This window comes from Diuraphis noxia, unplaced genomic scaffold (genome assembly GCF_037042655.1).
Source record: "Diuraphis noxia isolate RWA-SAM2 unplaced genomic scaffold, SU_Dnox_SAM2 contig0004, whole genome shotgun sequence".
NCBI lineage: Eukaryota > Metazoa > Arthropoda > Insecta > Hemiptera > Aphididae > Diuraphis > Diuraphis noxia.
In genome coordinates this window covers 14,052,971-14,078,703 of record NW_028301714.1, presented here as the reverse complement: position 1 = coordinate 14,078,703, position 25,733 = coordinate 14,052,971, and the positions used below count along the sequence as shown (strand labels likewise).

General features: G+C 30.8%; 2 protein-coding genes across 10 annotated transcripts in view; one reads left to right on the top strand and one right to left on the bottom strand.

The window, feature by feature from the left end:
• The window catches only part of LOC107173638 (uncharacterized), a 107,833-nt gene that overhangs the window by 52,337 nt on the left and 29,763 nt on the right, over nucleotides 1-25,733 (bottom strand). The gene's annotated exons all lie outside the window — the stretch shown is intronic.
• LOC107171704 (regulator of G protein signaling 11) overlaps nucleotides 13,197-25,733 on the top strand; it is a 53,781-nt gene continuing 41,244 nt past the window's right edge. For all 3 annotated transcript variants that reach the window (XM_089225215.1, XM_089225214.1, XM_089225216.1), the window contains exon 1: nucleotides 13,197-13,850. The gene's annotated coding sequence lies outside the window, so the exon portion shown is untranslated. The remainder of the gene's footprint in view (nucleotides 13,851-25,733) is intronic.

Sequence of the window (25,733 nt, the reverse complement as noted above, 5' to 3'; positions counted from 1 at the left end):
AGACTAAGTTAATGGAGTGTATAACGTGACTACGTGAGTGTGAGATAAATTGTGCCGATACACGTGGTGTTGAAGTATCGGTGCGCAACGTAATCGACGATGTTAAATGAGAAAATGTATAAGAAAAACACGCGTAATTAGTGGCGAAGATTGAAATCGGAGAATACTGCGCTGAAAATAGTCATCATCGGTTCCGGTTAGGTTAGTGCCGGGCGCGAAAAGTATTTGTACACCGGTAGAGCATATATGCAGAGTGAGAACGAAGGAGAAGCACTAAAATAACGACAGAAAACGAGAACGAATGAGAGAGGGTAAGAGAGCGTGTAAGGGGCTCTTTTCGAGCCTTCCAACACAAAACGGATGTTCGTGTTTCACGTGTACTATACGCTCAACTGGGTTTTAACCCGCGTAAAAGTTGACAATCGTCGACTATATTGAATCAGCAAATCAGCTATGTTTTCACCGACCATCGTTTCCTGTTCATCACACGATATAATACTATATAAATTACAAGTCACATAGACCGGTCGAAGCAATTTATTTTAAGGAGGATGAGCCATCACCCGGTGGGGCAGGTATGGTGTTAATTACTACTAACTTATCACTTTTGCTTTAATAATATGATAATTGTATTCAAATCCTGAATTTTTCAAACATTTAAGATACCGTATAGGGGCGTTTCATTAACAATACTGGATTTATTCTTGTTATAACTTAATTGAAAAAAATTATTTCGAACTAAAAATTTATATCAACTTGAAATATATATAGGTATTCTCCGATTCAGGTGTAGAATATCACATCTGGTATAATATGTCCACCTCGGCTTCGTTGGCAAGCTTCTGTTCAGATCACGAAATTACGAAATTTGTCATCACTTGTTGACATATCTCCGGGTCGCACCATGATCACAGAATATTTTTATTTGGTGCCATGGTTACAAAGAGGACCGGAGAATTTATAGATAATAATTATAAAAGAAATAAGTCAAACGATACATAAAACAAAAAATGCCAGGCAAATTAAATCCGGCGTTAATGAAACACTACCTAGGTATGTTTAAAGCTTTTTTTTTTTAAATAATGATATTTGTTTTATCATTATTGAAATGTGACGATTAAATTTTTTTTTTTAAAGTAAGAAGCAAATTTTTTTCTGTAAATTTTTGATCAGATGATTTCTTTCTTAATGGTGGTGTATTTTAATTTAAATTTGAACTAGTAATTTCTAAATTATTTAGTTTTACGTAGATACTAACTAGTAACTACTAATAAAAATAATAATTCATCACAATAATTAAAAGGTTAAATAATATAGATGGCTGTGATGTTTTGAAAATTATAATGATTAATATTTAAATGTACCACGATTTAATATTTTTTTTTTAAATTGTCTAACTACTATTGACTAAATATCATATGACCTATTTTGAATCTTAATATAAAACCATTATTGGGGATTATTATTTATATCCTTTGTATATAACACTAAAATTTTCTTAAAAATTAATCGTAAAATAATGAGTAGTTGAAAAAAACATTGTATCATTACAAAACAATATATCGTATATATTTTGAAGGTGTATATAGTGTATATACATATTCTACAGTATCGGAAAGAGAACCTAATGCCAATGTTCTAATAGGTACGTGCTACTGTTTCAATCGTAGAGGTGGATGATGTGCGTGCGCCTCAAATTTAAGTAAACCAATTTTTTTTTTTTTTTTGACCGCACTCGACGTCAATTCTTAAGTAAATTGGCCGATATTTTTATTTTTTACATCTTCGTACGTAAAAAGAGCTTTTCAACTATTACAGGTATATGTATACATTATATCTACACTGCTACAACGGGTGAGTGTGCGATTTTGCGAGAAAAAACCAAACGATAGCCTTTTGTTACAAATTTACAATTATTCTTTTTCGAGTGCATATATTATCAAAATAACGTAATAGTATCGGTGGTGGTGGGATGTCTTTCACTTCTGTGGGGGGATGGATAATGATGTATAAATGTATAATATTCGTATATTACCGTCAAAATACTCTGAAACACGTCGATACCGATAGCCGATAGGCGATAGACGTATATACTCGCGTAGTTTGCACTATATAGTATATAGTCACGTAGACACTGTGATAATCAAATATACAACGAGCCGATGCGAGCGAGACTTGGGAATTCGGTATAAAAGAAACCAGACCGTTTTTTCTCATGCAAATCGGATTAGGTATATTGAATTGAAATGTATCGATGTTCAATGTAACGAATTGAAAAAAAAAATATTTGTCACTATAAGTATACTACCATCGTGTACAATGACATTTAAAGAAGTCGAAAAAAATATTCGTATTATGCAGTATATACCTACGGAAAAAAAAGATGCTTTCATTTTATTTAGATTCTGAGTATAGAGCGATGAACTCATTGATATACAATAAGTTTTTTTACTTGTGTTTTTACTACGAGTGATCGAAATGTTTTCATTTTCAAATTTGAGAGTGGTTTCTGGTAGAAAATTAGATTTAGTTAATGATGTTGTGAGGTTAAATTATATTAATATAATATTAATGATATTTGATGCAATCACCGAATTACTTAATCTCTTCTGATATTATGGAAAAGAAATTGAAATAACGTTTTAAATCATAAAATCGTTCAAATTTAAATGTACAATATTTATTATTAAATATCAAAACATTGACCGAACTATATAGTTAAAATATTAAGAAAATTCAAGTTAAGCCATACAAATCAATAGTACACTACTTGATATTTTTCCTTTAAAAGAAAAACCTATGAACCATAAATAAAGTTTCTGTTAATAAGAAACCATGACAACGAAAACCTCATGAAAAATCGGTAAGAAAAACAAAAAAACATGTATCCAGCGCAAAAATATATTTATGTTATAAAAACAACCTATTTATTGAATGCATTTTGGTAGATTCATTTTAAAGAAAATAATATTACGTGCAATATAGGTACCTAATAGCTCGTTAAGGCTCAATGTCTTAGTACAGAAAATCCAAGTAAAATCTTGGATAAAAATCAAATATAATATAAAGCACTATAGTGCATTATCATCATTGCTTCGTATAATTGTTCAGATAGATTCTATGTATAATAGTCATTATTATACATAAGTATCTAGAATTCTAGGTCATATTGTACATGGATATAGTGACAGTAGGATGCAAATGTGGCGAGTTAAAATATAAAAGTGTCGATAACATAAGACGTTTTAGACTTTAAGTATTTTTAGATGATGTTGATTCCTAAGTGTAAAACACCTAATATTATGTACTTTAATGGAGTGACACCGATCGAGGTATGCACATGTCATATTACATTTGAAGTGAAACTTTTTTAGTCTTTATACAGATGATACGATAAAAAGCTTATTACTCGTCGCGATACTATGGGTTCTGTGGTAATAAATAATCATCATTTTCTTGTCATTGCATGTGCTACAATAATTACAATAATAAATTAATTTCCAATGAACATATAATTTTTTTAATTTGCCGATTGCAATTAATTATGTAGCATACAAATTAATATTATATGGTTTAATATAAAAATGTAGTACTTATAATGTATTTAATATATGTATACTAATACATTGTGTATTGTATATTGTATAGGTATGTGTGATACTTACCTATATTTATATTATTTTATTTCTACAAAATACAGGTACTCACTACTCATGGTTAAATAATCACAAGATCGAGGCATGTACCTCACATCATAGTCCTAGATGACTCCTAGACGTCCTAGAGTTTTTCTGAAACGAAGCGACGTTAAAAACAATAATATTCGGCAAAAATCGATTTCACTTCTCTATGAGCGCAGTTGCCCGCGTGAAATTTAATTTCGAGTAATTGGCTCGTATCCGTTCACGCGTTTACAATACGCTTGGTGGCGGTGTCGTCGAATATGGTATATACAGCAACCGAGACCGTAATCGCGGCAATCGTTCTAAAACCTCATTTCATTATTTCACGCCGTATATATAATGACAGCGGTCCATCTCGTCGTCACGGTGCTGCAGCCGGTGTGTTGTATATACCGTATTATACACCCCCGCGATACACACTTCATTACGCACACGGAATCCCTCATTCCCGGGCCCACGAGTTCGGACCACTATATATATATGTATACCTACGGACAGTATACGCAACCCCGAGCCACTCGATGCCTGTGGTGTAAAAGGTCATCGTTGCCATTGAATTTTCCGCGGAAAATTTAATCGAGTGCGGGCAACGTACTCGGTTTTGCCCGATTTTAATTGGTAAAATAATAAAATATAGGAAGAAAAAAAGAACCTAAACATGTTTATGTTTTTTTTTATTGATATTTTAACCAAACGCAGTTATTGTATGACCTAATAGTTGGTCGTTCGCGACGGCCAGAATTGAAATACGCATAATAGACGGATTATATGGCATTAAAATTGAACCATATTATATTATATCACATCATTTCAGACTACGGAATTAAACATGGTTGATATTGCAAACGAATTATACACATAGTTTAATTTACTAAAAACAAAATAATTTAAATTTGTATTATCTATAATGCGAATGAAGTAATATATTTTAAATTTTGATATAAGCTGAACAAATATATAATTGCAGTAATTATATATTTTGATAAGTACTTTATATTTCAAAAATCGAATCTAAAGGATAGGTATTAAATGAATTAATAGAGAAAACAAAATATTATTATGTACAACATTAAAATGTTACTTTTCAATTAATTTCAATGAAAATAGTATAATTTCTAAAAATTAAAACCATAAACCTATTAAATAAATATTTTAATGGAATGAAATCTCGTCGTTTCTTATAGTAATAATTTCATATCTCATCCCATTACTTATTTTGTTTAAAATTATCAATACTCTTAAGATATTGAAAACTTAACTGTTTTCATGGTTAGTAAATCTTATAATATTATAACCGATATGGTAACTCATTTTTTTTTTTATCTTTTAATAATCTTTATTTTTACAAAAAGCATTTTGTCATTAAAAATTGACACCATAATTTAGTAGACTGAAACAGCATTATGTTAACAAAGATATAATCCAACTTTATCTATAAAAACATATATTTATTCCACCTATAATAAAATATAAGCCACTTCAGTTATAAAAATATAATTTTGAGTCATCTATAAAAAAATGTAATAGGCATAGGTTCAAGTAGGTAATCACAGATTACATCATAGAAAACATATAGGTAATGTAGTCTATAAGTAAAAATTAACTGGATTAGTGTTACACTGGCTACCCTCCAACTCACCACAAATTTTATCCACTCCGACTTTGACTGTGCTTTGGTCATAATTTTGCGTAACTATTCATGTAGCTACAAAACGTTTAAAAAAATTGAATGTCGAATTTTCGTAAAGAAATTATGAGTAGGTACTTATTATATTAATACCAGAATTGTGTTAAAATTTATAAAACCACAAACACTAATTGGTAATTTGCATAATTCCGATGAGTTCACCCAGGCGAGGATTCTTCTATTTACATTTCATCTGGTATAGCATCGTAGTATCTACCTGATCTACCGATTTATAATTCTTCCTCCTAGTCGATATTTTTTACATAGATTAATTAGAAAATGTATATTTTTACTTAAATTCAATGCAAGTTTACGGCTTTTTTTTATATTGATCTTGAAATTTACATAAATAAATTTCCGCTTCGACAACACACGCCGCTATAGCGTTACATTTTTAATAAAATACAGTTATATAATAATAAATATGGTATATAATTTAAATAATTTAACAATATTTTAGTTGTGACTTACAGTAGGTTTATTATTTTTATTTTTTTTAAAAATTCTATTGTGTTGGATTCATTTTCAGGGTTTGGACCTAGACTTATTCCAATGTCGTGGCTTATGTTTAGTTCTTCTCTTGTATTTGGTATATTCTGCATTTTTAAAAAATGTGTTTAATTGTGGGTTTGATGCCACTACATGTTGGCATATTGGTGGTTCGTTTTTAGCCATCAAATATCCGTGAGTCAATTTTAAATGTCCAATTCTAGCTCGATTCAGTTTTTTTTTGTTTGTGATACTAGTGTTTGTGTTTTTTCCCATCTTTTTACTGTTTTTTTAATTTGGTTTAATTTGTTTGTTTGAATGTTCCATATGTTTTTCCAAAGGGAGATTGTGTTTTGTCTAATCTGTTTTCTTACGTCAGTGTACTGGGAAATGTTTATGAATTGTGCGTCATTTGAGCGGGTAGCAAGTTTACGGCTTTTATTATTGTTATTTTCATGAATATTAACCTAAACATTTCAAATTTTAGACGACGTCTTGTACGTACTCAACTCGTGGTTTTTAATTTAATTATAAAATTATCAAATCGTCGAATCGACGATAAATGTAAAAAAAATAAATTTTAAAACGCCAATAAATAAGGCTCAAATACCCCATAGTTTTATTTTGGCGCCACTCCAGTAATATAGTAGAGAGAAGTAATAAGTAATTATATTTCTTTATTATACTTATCATTTATATGGGCCTATTTTTGTTGTTGTACCTATTTTCGTTTGTAGTTGACAGTTGTTATACTAATCTATTATGTGGTCAACATTCGATGTAAAACATTTCGTTCAATAATTTACTTATTGTATGTGTTTTATTCAGATTCGCCTGATGTATAGCCAATTCTAGTAAACTATTATAATATTTAATAATATAATAAAAATATATTTATATTTTTTATTATTATATATAATGAGCGAACGTCGGAAAATAACGATTAGCTGCTGCGGCCTACCGAGTATATTGAGATTAATTTATTTTATAACAAATACGCGTTTAGAAATGTTTTCATTCCATTATTTTTTGTGCAACTCTATAATAATAAATTATACTACGATATTCAATGCGTGCCTATATAGTAATAATATGTGCGGTTAACGTCGTTGAACGCAACGTCGTGTTTACAATAAAATATAATGGAAGTTTCAATTGTGCACGGAGCGTCGATGTTGTATAATATTATAAAATAAATATACCTATATAAGACGAGATGAAAATTGACATATATGTATACTGGTGGTCACGAAAAAAAAAATTCAAACGAATGGAAACTCGTGAATACCTGTGTGCGGCATATATAAACCGCGATTGGGAGACTGCGTTGATGATGGGTTTTTGTTTTTATCTAATAAATAAAGCGGTGGTACATATTTGGTAAGCACGCGGCGTATATATGTAGAGAAAATGGTACGGACAGATTTGAAAAAAAAAAACGCAGGAAAACTAACGAAATCACAATTGAAGGAAACAACGAGAAATAATGTTCACCGCAGGCGTCTATTCTGTGCAGAAAATCCTATGTAATAAATCGATAGGTCAAGAAGGGGGTTAGCTCGGGTAGTACTTAAACGACGTCCTGATCCATCACTGCAGTGTAACGTCGCTTGACATTGCCCGTTGCCTTATTACTATACGCGAAACACTGTACTTTATGGAGCCACTCTTAATAAAAAACAAAACACAACGAAAAGAAGCGAAATTTAAAGATTTAATTCGCCGCCATTGCCGCACCATATAGCGATTACTGATTGCGTAACGTTTTTTCGAGACGAAAACTTTAATTTGCTTTTTAATTAATATATGATTTGCTAGAATAAGTAGGAATAACAGTAAATTTCTAACAAAAATATAATATAATATTGCAGCCGATTTCAGATATTTGCAGAATGATTTTGTACCTATAATTTGTAATTAGTATATCTACTACTATTATATAATTTTTAAAGTAATTATTTTAAAAAATCTAACGCAGTTCCAAAGAGAAACGTATTTTATAATTATATATACAAGGTGTAACTGATAGAACTGACATTTGGACTAACTGTTTTTCACATTAATATTTTTTATTTTTTTTTAATTTTTGTTCATTAAGTGAACCTAGCACTACATGTATAATACATGTATAATACATTTTTTTATGTTTATTTATTAGTACTGAAAAAAAAATTAATTTAATAAAAAAAAATGTTGGATAAATTCAAAATAGCCTATTTATGAATCTGATTATAAAAACAATTTTGATTGTAAAAAGATTTATCTAAATCAAGTAGTTTATTTTTTAGAATTTTTTAAAAATTCAATATTTTTTTGGTTAAATGAATTTAGAACGCAATAACTTTAAAAAAATATGATTTTTGAGAATTTGCTGACATGAGTATATTTCTTAAATCATTTATTCATCATATAATGTTTAAAAAAAAATTGTCATACGATGAATTGGCATAATTCTTTGGTCAGGTCTTTCTGTTATACACTTATACCCTGTACGTTTACATATATATATTATATTATAATGTATTTATATTTTATTATGTATAACATGTTGAATCATAATATGTACTCTTAAAATATAAGTTCATATGATAACAATATTAACGGTTTGGGACAATAAAATTTGGACACCTACTAATCAGTTCTTATACTTCATGTTTAATGCCTTCATGGTCAATTAATATTTCTTATATATAGTGTGTTTCCTTTTAATGGTAACACTAAATAATTCTGTCCAGTGACATCGGATTAATATACGGATTTCGGGAGGGGGTAGGGAATACATAAATACACATTTCTTGATAATTTTTACATTTTTAGATCTATCCGTGTGCGCATGCGCAATACAACTTGCATTTTTTTAAATGGCAACAGGTGTTTTGAATACCAAATTCGGATAGACCGAATTTTTTTAAGTCGGTTTGGTCCTTTTTACCATAGCTCTAAAATCAAAATTGACTAAATGGCAACCAGTCAAAGTTTCGATTAATATTATTGAATTTTTCACCAATCATGCTAGAATTTTATGAATTATTATGAAATTTTATTTATTGTTTTTGTATCCGTAGGTTTGCAGATATTATTAAATAATTCAATAATATTAATCGAAACTTTGACTGGTTGCCATTTAGTCAATTTTGATTTTAGAGCTATGGTAAAAAGGACCAAATCGACTTAAAAAAAATCGTTCTATCCGAATTTGGTATTCAAAACACCTGTTGCCATTTAAAAAAATGCAAGTTGTATTGCGCATGCGCACACGGATAGATCTAAAAATGTAAAAATCATCAAGAAATGTGTATTTATATATTCCCTATCCCCTCCCGAAATCCGCATATTAATCCGATGTCACTGGACAGAATTATTTAGTGTTACCTTTAAAAGGAAACACACTGTATATTATAGTATTTTTAATTTTTAATTATCATTTATATTTTTTGATTTTTTCAATCATTTAATTCACCTCAATTTTTATTTTTATTGTATTCTGAAATTTTTTTTTACTGTATTTCAAATTTCATCGTTTTTAAAATAATAATAATAATATCATATTAGTGTAAAACCTTTATAATAATATATTTTATATATTATTGTTGTTTAAATATAATATAATTACATTATACCACGTAACGTAAAATACACTTCAATACACTTCATTTATTTTATAGTTATATTTGGATTACTGATCGATAATGATATGATGTAGAGTGTCGAGAATATATAAATTATTATTTTGGAACGTATTGAACACGCAGTATTAATTTTCCAGATTAAAATATTGATTTTAGCGAAAACATATGAATAATAATAGTTATAACAAAAGCTATAAATTAATACGAGCAGAATTGCAGAAGTTGTTTGAACCTAAGTCGAACTATTATAGTTTAGTAGATTCATTAAATAGTTATAAAATTTCATATTGATTCATTAATCAATAAGACACACCGATGGTTTATCGAATACATTTACTGTAAAATATATAGCATGCGTAGTTTAGTATTTTATTGTCAAGGAAAAATATAAAATAACAGTTTATTATTTCATATTTTATTAATTTTTAATTGCCGCATTAAAAGTATTTACACATGCAAAGATCCATTGCATTTCTAGAACAAATTAAACAATTTAATCAGATCTATACATGAAGTCTCCCTTCTTTCCATTCTAAAAGTTAGTTGATTTCGCAAGTAGTTTATATGACAGGTATACAATATACCACTGATTAGTGAATTTATTTAGAAAATATATTTATACAATTTGTATAGTCAGTTCTAGATTCGATAAATGATTTATTTTGTATGCAACTGAATAATTTAGAAACAATATATGCATGGCCCACTGCAGATGCCAAATAAATAATAGAAGAATAGTGAGAATTGTATTTCGTCATAAATGAAAAAAAATAGTTGTCAATAAGTATTATTATATATATTAATCCTGCATGTGAGGATATATCCATTAGCCGTAGAGGGGAACTCGCCGCCCGGATAAAAACCAGATTTTTGCCGTTTTATCATAGAATCTATGGTTTTATCTATAAACTAAAAAACCATGTGATTAATGAAAACAAAATGTTAAAAGGTCAAAATTGTCATTAAATTAAACTCTATAAAATAGGTATCTTTATTTTTATCAAAAATTAAACAATAGTTTTTTAACTTCTTTACCAAAAAATAAAATTAAATTAAAAAATAAAATATATGTAGCCCTTGTATAATATGTGAGTCTAATAAAAAAAAACTGATTTATGATACATTTATTATCTCAGAAGATATAATAATGAATAAATCCTCGCGGGACACCTGTATAAATATATAAATTTGTAAAATAGTATCTTCCAACTAAATATAGGTATTTTGAATTAATTAGACACATTGAACACTTAAAAATATAATTATATGTTAAGAATAATAGCTAGGTAGTAGGTATAGTATTAGTATACACAATATATACGTATGTAATAGCATTTTAAATCTAATATGTAGGTACTACTTATTAATATATAAATTAAAATAAAATAAAAATTTACTCCAATTAAACTTTAAAATAGTATACAATAAATGCTATTATTTTAATTTTACTTCGTTATTTTTCAGTAATTATCACACTGATTTTTTATCCAACAAATAAAATATATAATAATATAATTTGTGGAAGAATGTAGATAATTAATTAACCTAATTGTAAGCTAATAACCATGATGTTGATGCTGTAACAATAAAAAAAAAAATTGTGGAAGAGTGTGCCGAGCAGATCTCCCGGGTTCAAAATCGCACACAACTTTGACGTTGAATTAAATGATTTTTTTTCAACATCAGCCCTTTTAATTTTTGAATAGGGTCGACAAACAAAGTTCATTGACTTCGATCAGCGTGGCCAAAATATAGCACTATACGTAATAGGCGATTCGTCCATCAAAGCCAAATTTTGATTATTTCTTGAAGCTAGACAAATATTGTATTATTGTATATAAGTTAATTAATTTTTGTGATAGTTTGGTATCGGTAATCAAAAACACGTGATCTGTAGTTGAAAATGGTTTATAAGTTTACTACGTATAATTAAAACTCAAGTTGTACAAAACTTCAGTGATATTTTGTTTTATTTTCATCGGTAGGTATTTACTTAATTATACATATTATTACCTTATCGAAATATATATTTATATTTTTAAGTTTATTAAGGCTTCAACAACAAAGGTTTTTTTAGCCTATATTTGATCAAAAGTTAAACAAGAAAAAGAATATATATATATATATACCTCATTACATTTTGGTATGAATTATAGCTCGCGTTTTGTCGTACATAAAAACAATTTCAAAATGCGAAGTCAAAATTCCAGTTTTTCAGTTGATTTTATTTTTGAAGTACAATTAATAAAATTGTATAGACAATACACTATACAATATTATAATATTAAACATTATATATATGTAGTTCCTATAATATTCCGAACGTAAAATAATACAAATTGTTGCATTAAAACGCACGCGAATATATATAAAGTCTATGTATGACAATATAATATATTATATTATCAATTATGATTATTGACAAAGGGTTGAAACTAGAAGTTCTAAGTGATTGTAGGAAGGAAAAAACACAAAAACCTCCACCGAGGATCGATTGCATTATACGGCGCGTTGTTTTCGTATTGTGCAGTGCCGCTCGCCGCGGGTATATGGGTAGGCGGGCGTAGCGTCTAAGTATATGCGTCAAAGGTCGCAGACTCGCATAAAACCCTCAACAGAATATTGTTCAACCCGGAACTATTCCAAACCGTGGTAAAAAGAGGGCGGGGGAATGTATATCAAACAAAAGCCGTATGCATATAATACATATATAATATATATGTATACCATAATACGGACCAAGGCGAGAGATTAGAGACGCGTGACGTAAAGCGAACAGCAGAAAAGGCGTGGAAAAAAATTAAATTAATTACCCCCGATACGTATAATATAAAGAACGCATTAATATATATTTTATATATTATATATATTTAGTATAGTTAGGTACTTGACGGCAGCGGAGTCGTATATATTATAATATAATAAATTATATACGCGTATCTGGTGGAATGGACACGGTTTTTCGCAGGTGAGGAAACATCAGTGCCATATATATATATATATATATATAGAGTAGAGCACGGAGGGATGGGGTGGGTATTTTTAGCGTGGGACGAAGATTACTATCCAATGTCCTTTATGACGTGTGGCTGGCTGGCAGACTGCGATATATATAATATATTATAGTACATAATATATAGGTATATATATATATATATACAATTCCGAGGGGTAGTTGAATCGTCGTTTCGGGGGGAGAGAAGGGTGTTCGACGGTGGTGGCTAGCGAGCGATATGGAGCGAGCGAGAAAGGCGCGATGACGGCGGCGAGACGGCACGCCGTAGGGTGGGAAAAGCGAATGCGAACGGCGGTGGATAGGGGTGGGTTAAGGTCAGGCGCGTACGGGGTATTTATACGTTTATATATATATATATATATATATATATGTAAGCGCCGCAGCCGGAGCAGAGATAAGCGCATGAGAGACCCCCGACGCGCACGCCGTACATCCACACCAACGTTACACCGCGTGCGCGCTCACTCACACACATGCGGACACCCACACGCGTTCGGCGGGTATACGAGCGCGATCGTCTTCCACTCGGCGGTGCGCGCGCGACCACCACGGGCGGCGCCACCAACGATCGCTCGCGGTTGGAAGGGGCCACGGCGAGCGGGCGGGCATGTATGTGGGCGGGCGGGCGGGCGGGCGGCGAGAGCGCATTATCCCGGCGGCGTCGCCGAACGCCGCTTAGCTGGTGGGCGCCCAGAAGCAGCTCAGTCGCCGAGCGAACGATGGCCGAGTGAGCGCGCCTAACGCGGCCCCCAAAAACTTTCATAGAAATCGTTCCAGCGCGCGCGTCTGTCCGTCTATTCCGTCCGTCCGTCCGGCTGGCCGGCTGCCTTGTCGCGCCCTCCCCCTGCCCACGAGTGCGAGTGTGTGAACCACCTCCGCCCATGGTGTTGTACCGTCGCCGCCGCCGCCGCCGCCGCCGTCGTCACACTCAGGTCGCATTCGTTAATTGATTTTTTCTTTTCCCTCATTTGCCGTTTTCGGCGCGCACACCGCCGACAAAGACCTTTGATCCACGGGCCACGCGATCCCGTCGGTGTACCGTCGACGCGTTTTTTAGTCGACGTCATACATACGACGTCCACGGTAACGGTACACGCGCGCGTTACCGACCGCCACCACCGTTAGCGGAGAACGCGCGCGGGAGATGACCATCAGTACCGCCGGATGAACGGTATCGCGGCGGACGCGCTCGATCGTAACGCGAAACGTTAAGCGCCGCAGCCACCGCGCTACCGAACGGCGAGCGCGACATAGCTATATAGTCGATTACACCACAGCCCTGGATTCCAATTTACATGGCTTAAGTTTTAAGTGGCCTCGGAAAATGTTGAGGAATTGTTTTTTCGGTAAGTATGCGCGTCGCACTTCAAACGATGACGATTAATTATATCGTCTGATGCACGTGTGTGCGAGTGCACCCGAATGTGTATCGTCGTGGTGCATCTGCTGCAAGCGAGTGCAGGGGGTACGCGTTCGATCGTTCATCCTTAAGAGTTCATCCTGTACACTGGCTGGTTGAGTTTGTGTGAGTGTAATGGTGGTGGAGGGGGTAGTTTGGGGTTGGGGTGCTGGTTGGCACGACCGTAATTTCGAAAAAACACGCGAACCCAGGTAATAAACTATAGGTATATAAAATGAGTGTACGTATAAAAGTGAGGTAAATTGAGCGAAACAATGCACGTACGTGTATTAGAAATTATTTCATGAAAAACGCCGTCGTAGAGGTAATAGACAGACATCAGGTCTAGCTATCATAGTAATATACATTATTTTACATAATTACATTGTCTATAATGATACATACAGATCATAAAAAAAAGAAAAAGACAGTGTATTATTGTGGATTAAATTTTGCCGAGTAGTCCTGTATTGTGTAAACATTTTAAGGTATTTGTAAGGCTGCTCTGCTCGGGGCCGAGTGCTTCGGATAGCTGGTCTGGGAGGTTCAGTTCTCTTCTTTCTTCGTCGTGGTTTCAACATTCCGTGAGGATGTGTTTGACCATAAGAGGGGATTTACAGTCAGGGGGTTCTTATCTCTTCATAAGGTGTTGGTGGGTGATGTGTGTATGACCAATCCTGAGACGAGTAATGGCTGTCTCCTGTTTCCTGGATATGTTTGCCGGAAACGGCCAGAGTATGTAGATCTTTTAATTTCGTGTAACTTGGTTGTCTGTTCTGCCCATTGGTCGTGTGCGTCTTTAGCAATAATTCTCTTAACGTCCTGGTATGTAAATTCCAGGGACGTAAGAGAATTATTGGCTAGGTGAGCGAGTTTGGCTGCCTTGTCAGCGAGTTCGTTGCCTTCTATATTACAGTGGCCGGGAATCCACATGTAGGATATAAATTTACCGTCGAGGATGGCAGTGGTGTGTGCGTTTTGGATTTTTCCTTCTAAGTCAGTTGGTTTCCACCGGTTCTGGATGTTCACGAGGGTAGAAAGGGAGTCACTAAGGATAATGGTCTGGTTAGGTTCGACTTTGTATGTTGCAAACTCGATGGCTTTGAGGATGGCCAGTGCTTCAGCAGAGTAAATAGAGAATTTGTCTGATAATTTCCATTGGATTTGTGTGTCCACGTGTACGATAGCCATACCAACTCGGTTTACCGTGACCGAAGCAGAATATTTATTATTCCGTTGCTAAATACAGTATCTGTCTGTCTCGCTTATAATATAATAGGGGTAGGTATACATAATATATAATAATGTAATATAACGCGCATAACGGCCCCATAAATGGAGAGGGAGATTTGTGGGTTACTACAATACCCATTGCATCCTACCGATATCTTCTTATAATATTTTGATAGCATAAGTCAATGTTGGGTAAAAACGCTTTCGAATATATATTATCATTATACCGGTACCGGCGCGATGATTGAAATAAAATATGCGGTTCAATGTTCAAATTATTTTGAAAACCCCGGGATCACGAACCGCGTTGATTTATTAATTCAGACTCCCCGAAACTATATTATATTCTATTAGTGCCACTCGGTTTATTTGGGGCAATTAACACGGCGAACGTATACATATCGGCAAGTGCGGGAATACGGGTTTGTACGATAATAATAATATTATTATTATTATTATAATATTAACCTACTTAGAGTACATTATTGTCGTAATAATATTATTATTATTATCATTATTTTGTATTGATGATTTACACGTTATTTTTTCTGACGGTATTAATTTATATTCGATAATTAATATTATTTACTCAGTGTACAGTCCACGCGATGATTTGTCGATACGTTTTTTTTTTAATATTGAGATTAGATTGTTAGAATAATATAGTTTATGACAGATAATACAATAACAGTTTATTGTGTTTACACATCGGTGACATAGGTATGCAAGTGTTGCAATATAGTGAGTAACAGTGACTATAATGTAATATGCGTATGGAAAAGTAGTCTTTTTTTTGGTTTTTTTTTCGTGTTATCAAGAACCAAGAACGGGACTGCTGTTAGCATTGCTTCCCCCCGGCAATGGAAAAGTAGTCTGTCAATCGTGCTTTTATTAATTAATAAATATTTCTATCAAGCATTGCATAATATTATTCTCTCCAACTGCTCAAATTATAATCATCCATAACTAATACTATAAAGTTTATTTAGTGTAGTGGTTTATTTTAATTATTATTACGTGAAACGGTCAACTAAAATCAATTTAAACTTTCATATAAGCACATCTTTGCTAATAGAAAAGTTTTAAATCATTTTACACCATTATATCTGCATTCGCTTTAGTGTTTATAAATCCCTTTTGTTTTTGTTGTAGTTTATCGAAAATTCTAAATTACTCAAAAACTGTTGCAAATTGATATAGACAATAATAAATCAATTAGTGTATACAACAATTATCATTAACAATGTAAACTATGTCAGCCAATGGCCTCCGCAGCCGAGGCTTATTTCTAATAAAAAAAAAATAAATAAATAAATAAATCAATTGAAATGTATAACGTTAATTAGACGCCATACCCAAATGCGTTACCTCCGTCTTAGCATAACAAATTATACGTTCTGAATAATTCATTTAACTCTTTATGTTTAATTTTAGAGTTAATTGACCTGTACCAAATTTAAAAGTAATAATACTGTCGACGACATAGGTTTTTTATACTTTAAATTTAAAGCAAGTAATGAGTATTTAAAAACAGTAAATTGCTTGTACATTTTAAAATGCTCATAACTCGCTTTAAAATTGAAACATAAAAAAAACACCTAAGTCTTCGACTAGATGATATTCTTAAATTAAGAATCTTAATTCTGAATTTGATAATACATAGATCACAATTCACTCGAAAATTAAACATAACAAAGTCAAATTAATTATTCAGAACGTACAATTTGTTGCGTTATGCGTTGGGAAGACGGAGACAGCACATGGCGTCCTCATAATGTAAAATTGAGTAATATCGTTCATTTATTCATAGGAAATGAATATAATTTAATCATAATGTATGGTTAAAAATACATTTTCACAGTCGACCGACACTTATTATTAAATTATTTGTCAGCATATTATTATACATATGTTACAATAAGAACGTTTACGCAAATGCCAAGTATTATTAATAATCAATGATGTTTATGTATATATGAGCAATAAATTATTTAGCGTTTAGTAACGCAAAAGGTTCCGGGTTCGGAATTCGGGTGTAACAATAACTAATAATGAAATAACTATACACGACACTTCATGAGTAAAATAGTAAAATGTAATTATAGGTATTTTATGAACGCCCTGACATAATATTATTATATATTATGTTTTATATTTGAATCGAATTTCAAACGTCCAAACAAACACACCATATAGATGTAACCGACGTTTATACAACATTATAATATTGTCTTGACATAGAAATCGCAGTGTTGGTGAGGTGTTTAGGCGCGAATGGCCATACATTTTTTAAGTATCGAAATGTTTATTACGATGATACGAAACAGCCAAATACGATAATAATTTAGTGGCGAGACGTAATTACATACCTATGTGCATTATTCAATACAACGTAGGTATACAATAAATTTCAAGTTTGATGAATATTAAGGACAGCAGAATATAAATATTATATAGGACATTATAATTTGAAATGTTTTTATTAATAATACACTATACATATTTTAAAGAGTTTTTTATTTTTTATTTTTAATGATACAATACTAATATTATAGAACTATTATAACCGCATCTGCGCGTTTATATAATAATTTAGGTTTATTATAATTTACAATCAATTGAATTCTTCAAAATATATGGACACAAGGATTTCATCGCACATCATTTTAATACTAGATATTATGTCACTGTGTCAAACACGTGGATATCAATTAAAACTGATGTTATGTATATAAGCTTCATAAATATTAGTTCTATACACAATATGAAATACATAAATGATGAATATCGAGTTTAGGTAACAATGCAAAGACTACAGTTATATATATATATATACTGCATTAACCACCATATATGCGATAAAATATATGTGCTAACGAACGCAAGATTGTATATTTGTATATATAGTTAACTTAACAAAACTATACTAAAAGTTTATGACAAATCTTAATGTACTTATTGTATACATCATCAAATATAATTTCGTATTTGTGTACTGTTCGTGTATCGCAAACTTATATTTGTTTTTAAAACAATACGTAGAAGTGTTTGAATTTTTAATATACACACAACTAAGACCTAGGAATAATACTTTTCAAATATAATGGGCGTTATTAGAATTTGTATCGTACCTAAATAAATTTATAAATACCCCTATATATACCAACATCATATTATAATGTTTGTTCACAAAGTTATCAATCATTATTTTGGATGGCACTAAATATTTTGTACAATATTAACATTAAATTGAAATGTTAACTAGTGTTAAGTATACACACTTAACGTAAAATGAACACGGATAGTTTGTAATGTTTGTATACCGTATTATACACAGTTTCAAATTATAAATAAGTAATACATTTTTATATTATATAAAAAAGGTAAACAAAACGGTTATAAATTGTAATATAACGTTCGATAAAAAAACACGATAAAAAATGAAATAATTTAGAGGTTTAGACATGATATACATATTTCAAAAAACAGATAAAATGTTTAATTAAATGTTTGATGAAAAATATCCCTATATAATCATTACCTACATCGTAAAAAGTTTTTATTGTTTTTGAATCGAAAAAAAGTCATATTAAATTAAACTTTCAAAAAGTTGACTGAATTTTTTTATACTCTACACATATACATTTTTTTTAAATAATTCTCATAGTATGACAGAGCACGAAAAAACAAACGAAGAACCGACAAAATGTATTATTATCAATTCGCTATTTGTTTTTTTATTATAGAAACGCTACAATTTAATCCGGATTTTTATGGGAGACACCGATGTTAAGTCGGATAATAATATAATACCTATCTATCATATTTTTCGTTGTAGGGCGTAATCAAATATAAAAACGTAATAAAACTATAACCTCTCACTGCTGTTGAAATGCTGAATATACACCTTATTCCTACCTATCTAATTATACCTATATAAGCGATTTTCGCGGCGCATATTATTGTAAATCGTGGTGCGAAATTTCAAACGCAAAGAGAAAAAAATTAGTTTGCCAACGAACTATTATAATCGATAAAATATAAAATTAAACGGAATGATCTGATATTCTATTATAACCGTAAGGATATAAAATAGCATACCTACCTCCATTGGTTTTTTTTTTTAGCTGGCTAGTTATGCAGACATTCAAAAATTTTATCTTAGGAACTCGAGGTATGACTCCTTAATTACCATATTTTAAAATGTGTACTAGATCAAAATTTGAAAGGGTAGCTTTTCTGAAGTATTAAATTGTATTAACTAAGGATAATATTATGAGTTATGATGTTTTGAAAATAATTTATATTAATCTATTAATATTTTGTATAATTTGTGTTCATTGTGGAAGTGCTGGACTAAATTTAACTCCCATTGTATGATAATTTATTATTTAGGGTTATAATAAAATAGTAGTCCTTAATACATAATAAGTTCAATAACTAAAAAATTACTCATTCTATAATTTAAATTTAGTTGCATCAACATTTTGAAAAATAATCTATTAATACATGTTTACAGTGAAAAAGAGATTTTCATTTGAAAAATGAATGTTTATCTCTTATTCATTGTTTATATTAAATAATACGTAATTTTTAATGTTTTATATTCTGTGTAAAGCAAAAAATATGTTCATTTTTATTTATAAAGCGATGAGAAATTGTATTTTTTTAAGTTTTGGACAAAGAGAACAATTACCATGATTTTAGAATGGTATAGGATTTTAATTTTACTCCTCAATAAGTATCGCGTGTTAGAACTTATCTAAATCTCGAACATTTATAATACATGACAAAAGATTGATCATTTCAGCTTCTGTTTTATTTACATTTCACAGTGTGAAATTGTGCATAAGATGCAGATAAAAATGTTTAATATAAATTCTACGAAACTCACGATTATACTTATTGAGATTAAAAATAATATCCGACACTTAAAAACTTAAATAGCTAAATATCTATACCTGTATTGAATCTTTTATCATTAACAAGCCTAAAGTTAGATTTAAGTTTTTTTTTATCGCTAATAAGCTATACATAATACTTATTACTTAACTATAAAAGGTTTTATGTGTTGATAAAAAAAAATATTGATAATTTTTATAATTTTTATAATCAATTATTATTTATTAGTATACTCGGTTGCTTCTTATAGTTATTACATGATACCAATAAAGTAATGTCCAATTTCAATACGATTTGATCGACACGACACGACTCACCAAGTAGCTGTGAATCCTGCTTTATTTTAGCAAAAAAAAATTGTATAGCTTATAAATTAATACGATCAATAATTAAAGCAATATTTATTTTTGTTAAATTTAAAATAGATTCTGAGTCGCAAAAAAATATGATTTATTAATGGTTCATTAAATTATGTTTAAGGGATAATTAACTCACTATTAATTCAATAAATTTGTTGGTTGCTTATGCAACCAGAAATTGATAATATTTTAATGACCTAAATACCTAATTGTAGGTAAATTGTAATTAATTGTAGTATTAATGCACTATAATATTGTATAAAAATGACGAGCGGGATTAAAAAAAATTTGTTATTATTTAAAACTAAATAAAAAGTGAAAAAATATTGTTATATAAACTTATTAATTTTACATAACATCAGGCAAATTCATAGTATTGATTTTGATTACATCAGCTCAGTGACGATGATGACGGCGCGAGAAGGATTTTGCGAGAAAATTACATCACATCATCAGTGGTCATTTGTTACCACATTGTAAACTTACCAGTAATAATATGACTATATTAATTAGTTATGTCGATATGAGTTGGATTGGTATTTGTTTCTATTATAGAATAGAAAGAAAATTTAAAACAATGAAATAAATTATATCCTGCTTTATAACATTACACAGCACAACGATTTAATTTACGATTTTTCTGAAATGTATAAAAGGTAACACTATGGAGTTACTAAAAAAAAAATTGAATCCATTCCCAATTTACAAAAGATATTTTGTTACAATACTATAACATTTATGGAGATAAAAATAAAAATTTGCAATCCAAACAATTTATTGTATTTTAAAAAATCGGTAAAAATTTATCACACAAGTAATAGACATATCGTGAAAGAAGAATCGCATATTAATATTTTGTATCAATAATTGTCACGTTTGAGAGATAGAGCAAATGACTTAATAGTAAGGTGTTTAACAATAAATTAGATGAAAGAAATTGAATCGACGAATGATAATAATCCTCTGCAGATGACACTCATATGTGATCTAAAATATAAATTGTTGTCGCGATAAAAAATTAGGGACTCTGTTAGCTCTGTTCACTTTAATCGAAATATTATTGTATAATATGTAATGTATACCAATAGGCAATAATGTTCAATACGCATAAACATATTATATTGTATTATTGTGCCTTTCGCCGAATCTATCTCCGATATGATATAACTTAATAAATAAACTTTTTTACAAAAGTATTACATTTTTTTAAATTTAAAACTTAAAATTTACGATCACAGTATAGTGTTCTGGTATTTCTATGAAAATAAAAGATTAGAATTTGATTTTTTTTTTGAAAAACTAAGACTTTTGCTTTTAATTGGCAGTTTTAAATTTTTAAATTATATGAGAAAAAACACGGATAAGCATCTTGTTTATGTACTGCTATATTCGTGTTCCCTTTATAATTTACATGGTTTTTTCTACAATCAATACCTCATACAAATGCGTTTATTAAATTATTGCACACTTTCAAATGTTATTATTTAAACATTATAGTGCGCGTAAGACTGCAAACAATCAGGAACAGTATATATATAACATCTCGTTCATTGTATTATGTATTATTTCATTTAAATTTGTTTGTTCGTAGTATAAATACAATCTTGAAATCAAATACATTTGTAATAGTTAGTCAAATACAACGTTATCGTAGCTTCTATACATCGATGGTGATGAATGATGACAACGCGTTTTGTGTTTCATGTTAAACGGATCGCATACATTGTGCTTTTATATTGTCAATTAGTAACCAGCGTGTATAGTCAATCACGTTCTATAGAAAAATCATGACTACGCTCGTTAATAACCAAATAATTATGCTCAATCAACATCGTCGTTGTGGGTATCTTTATATAATAGGCTATAGGTAGGCGTGTTTAGGTGCACGACAATCAATATTTGATATTTTGATACTCTAAAATCAGTTATGAGTACGTAATACCTGCATGTGTTGTCTCCGTTTTACAAGTGCTGAAGTGCGTAACATAGCAAAACTGTTTCGCGCGGGTAAGAACCGAGAAGTCTACAGTTATAACTAAAAAACCAAATTTTCACCATGAAAAAAGGAGAACTTTAACTGTGTCACGGCGTTTTTATTTTTTCGATAATACCGATATATCAAAAGTTATTGAAGTTTGAAAAACATAAAAATATCGGATTTTTAAAAGTATTATAACTGTTTTCTCATTGAAGATATAAAAAAAAAGACGCTACGACACAGAAAATATTATCTTCTATAAAGTGTTAACTTTTGGTGTTTCTAATAAGTGTATAGACTGAATGGTTCTATCTCGCGCTAAACAGTTTTTGCAATGTTACGCTCTTGTAGAGATATGGATTTTACGTAAAAAATGTTTTTTGTAATTTACCAAATTTACAGTAAAATGGGTAAATTTTTATTAAAATTCAATTTATAGTGTACCTGTTGAATTTTTTCAAAATATTATTTAAAGAAGGCAAGATAAAGATAAAATAAAAATAATTTTGATCTGTTTAAAAAAAAAAATTAAAAAAACATCTTATAGTACAAACTACAAAGAAAACAGCAGCTTTTGTTAAATTAATAATTTACTTCTAATTATATTATTAATAGATTAGATTATAATCCTAATATCTTGATAAAAAATACAAAAACATACAAATAAAGTGGTCACTCAACTGTTTGAGCAGTAAAAAAATTGTAAATTGTAAATTTTTTTTTGTAAATTTACTTTACCGGTAAAATTTTACATGGTAAATTTACAAGACTCACATCACTACGCTCTTGTAAGACGGGTATCACGTCCTCTTAACATTACGAGTTTTTAAGACCCATGTGGAATGTGGACGAAACACTTTATTCTCCGAATTGTTACGCACTTGGTTGGGATCGAAGAATATGACTTGTGTTCTCGTCCAGTAAGCAACGAGAGTATAAAATCTTGTTATTAAATCACAAAACATATTATTGTCGGTGATAAATATCAAGAGAATACAAAAATATTATAATAACGCTAGTGTCATATTATTATACTGCAATCACATACATTACATACATCGTTCTGCACCGTAATAATATATTGAAGCAGAAATCACGAGTTTCTCGCGAACTTGACGAAGAGTCGACGACAAGCCACGTGCTCGGAATAATTTAACTGAAATTGAGATTTGAAAAAGGTAAAAACTGAAAAGTCAAATTTCCGGTATTGCTAAAAGTCACTATCGCGGATTGCAACATTGCGATACGAATGCCCGTGGCATATTTCCATATTTCCGGGAAACCCTAAATAACAGCAGCCCCAGAGCTTAAGAATATGATAGAAAATATAAGGTATAATTAACCGAGTGCCACGCGAGAGAAAATTTACAACGGAGACTGAACTATTGAACGGGTACCGACGACATTTTTAATCGATAATTTTATTAAATGTAAAAATAACGAAATTGCGATATATGTGAGTATAATATTACGATAAACTAAACGAGAAAATTTATTGCGATTAAAAGTTTTTTGTACGTCGGTAAAATTCACGTAGGAGGACGAACACATTTCTAATGCATTCGAGTCAGCGCACTCTTTTTAAATTCGTTAAAATTTTATTTTCAAATTGTAATTATATTGATTTGTAGCCACGTATACTATTAGGAAGAAACATTATAAACTATATACCATTACAGGTTGGATAAAAATAAAAGCCCCGCATTTGCGGGACAACCGTTTTTGAACGTGATATAGCTACCGTAAAGTATTTCGTACTTTCGAAGGGGTGAGTGGGGTGGGACTGATTCTGAACCCGTTGGCGCTTAAGTAGCACTCAAAAACCTACCTCCTCACCAAGGTAGGGTATGTCATATACATTATGAACACCTGCAGAAGTTATAGAACGACCGTCGGATTTTTCCCAGCCGCAATATTTTCATTGAATTCTGCGTACAAATCGATCGATGTGACAATCGAGCACCGCGGGTCGTCCGTCGAGATTTTCTTCTTCTGAATTCAGTCCTCCTCGTTTGTATTTCCCCTCTCAATTAGTCGTGAACATCCGACGGCCGCTTTGATGTCGACCCTAACCAAAGTTGTAACACCATCGTAGAAATCCGTGGTTATACGCATCACGGGGTCGTACACCGTTGTTCTTACATCGAATATTTTTTACTTTTCAGAATTTTTTTTTTTTTTCGTATTTACGAACCAAACAAATGTTTTAATGTCTCACACACGACGTACGCTCCTATCATAATATCAAATATGATGTATCGAAAACGTCGAACGGCCGATACATCATCACTCGCGCATTGTTATTTTTTTTTTTAGCGAACTATATATGGAATACCTTGGTACGCGACAATAATGTAACGACAGACACTAAAATTACAATTCGAAAGCAGTTTTCGAGCGATTTATATAATATATTCGCGTACAAGTATACGACAGCCGACAAAAGTTAAAATATGATTTCAAATTTACATTTATTCGTGAAACAGTATAAAAATAAAAAATATATATTTTATAGGTTATGTATTTTATGCGTCCTTTTATTTTTTATAATGTTATGCTTATTGTAACAATCGTTTTATTGAAACGTACAAAAACTGAAAGAAAAATGATTATTATACTTCTCGCAAAGTCAATATTTGTTTTTATACCCCCGCTGAAATAGCACCCACGTATAAAATATAAATAAACAAGTGTGTGCATAGAGAATAAAATATTTTTTATACGGTAAAAAATGTGATACAATAATTTTAAATATGTAATAAACTAATAAATATATACAAATCAGGAAATTATGTATAAACTACGAATGGACACTTTGTTACAATTAAATGTTAAATTATAGAGAGTAAATTGGATTCAGATAAGAAGTAAAAACTAAAACAATTAATTTAAAAAATTGATTCGAAACTATTAGCTCGTTTGGATTGTATTTTTGATCTTACTATTTTACACTATTGAAAAGCACCGAACTTCAATGTTGAACTTCAATTCGTTTAATATTTGTGTTCATCGTTCAACGGTTACCGTTATATTTGTTTTAAATATTCGCAGCAAAGTATACACACACACACACATATATATATATATATAGGTGTATACATTTCACACGATGATTAATGATCGAGCCCCTTTTATAATAGCTATTTCTGATGCGTAATTTGATTTAACGAATATAATCGGGTCGTTGATGGCACTTTAAAGACATATTAATTTGTATAATATATTTTTATCGGGGTTAAAGGTTTAATAGATTTTAGTTATAATGATGTTTTAGGACTACCGTTACTATAGCTACCGCGAAATTACCCAGCATCATAATGGAATGATTGAGTAGGGAGTTATAGAAGTGAACTGCTAG